Below are 993 nucleotides of genomic sequence, written 5' to 3'. Positions count from 1 at the left end.
ACACACATGAAACTGAAATAATGCAATAAACATTCATTTAACAACATTAGGTGTAACACACAACCCTAATATACAAAACTGATAAGAAAAAAACTAAGAAGAAACATAGGTATTTCAACAAAAAAACATACAATTTGAAATGTAACGCAGGGAATTCTGGGAATGTCAATTTACGGTTATTCACTGTAAATTATACGGTCTTTTTCCACTTCCAAAAAACGGTATACTACCGTAGTCCAATGCTCCAATGCATGCAATGTTTAATACAGTTTTTCACTGTATATAGTAGGGGAATTTACCGTAAACCATTTAATATTGTAGCATGGTCAAGAAGAACCCTGAACTTTCAATTGAAGGAAAACGAGCTGTGAAAAGAAAATGTCTGCGAATATTAGCCACTACTTGCATGGAGGCCCTGCATTTGTAGCTCCCCACTCTGTTAAATGAGAATCCACAGAATGTGGCTACAACAAAAGTCTGGCTGTATTGTCTTCATTTACTGGATAAAAAAAGCTAATCAGTTGGAGACAGAAATCAGCTTCGGTTTCCATCACTGAATATATACTGAAAGCTCTGGAAGAGGCAATAAGGACATTTAAAGACCTGTCCAGAAGTGCAATGATAAATGTCTCCCACAATAATAATAATATAGCATGGGTTATAAAAAATGTATTAGGGGAAAGGTATTTGATGTCCACAATAACAATCTAATTTAATTTATTATTTTATTTTTCATTCTCTCGTGCTCTCTCTTTTAATGAGGATAATTCTCTATTCGAGGGGTGCAAAAATTATATTTCTATATTTGTGTCAACAACAAGCAGACGATCTGTGTTGGTACCTGTTTACTCCAGTGCAGCATGCAATAGCAAACAGCACGTGACACAACGTCCTCACGTTTTTAGCGGAACTGCTTAAAGTGAAACAAAGTATTCATTCCAGAGACGCATCATGTTTTAAATTTTTGGGTATATGGTTTGATGAAAAACTCAC

This window comes from Sinocyclocheilus grahami, unplaced genomic scaffold (genome assembly GCF_001515645.1).
Source record: "Sinocyclocheilus grahami isolate Dianchi unplaced genomic scaffold, SAMN03320097.WGS_v1.1 scaffold2144.1, whole genome shotgun sequence".
Classification (NCBI taxonomy): Eukaryota; Metazoa; Chordata; class Actinopteri; order Cypriniformes; family Cyprinidae; genus Sinocyclocheilus; species Sinocyclocheilus grahami.
The sequence above is the reverse complement of the archived record's forward strand: the minus strand, read 5'-3'. Positions refer to the sequence as shown.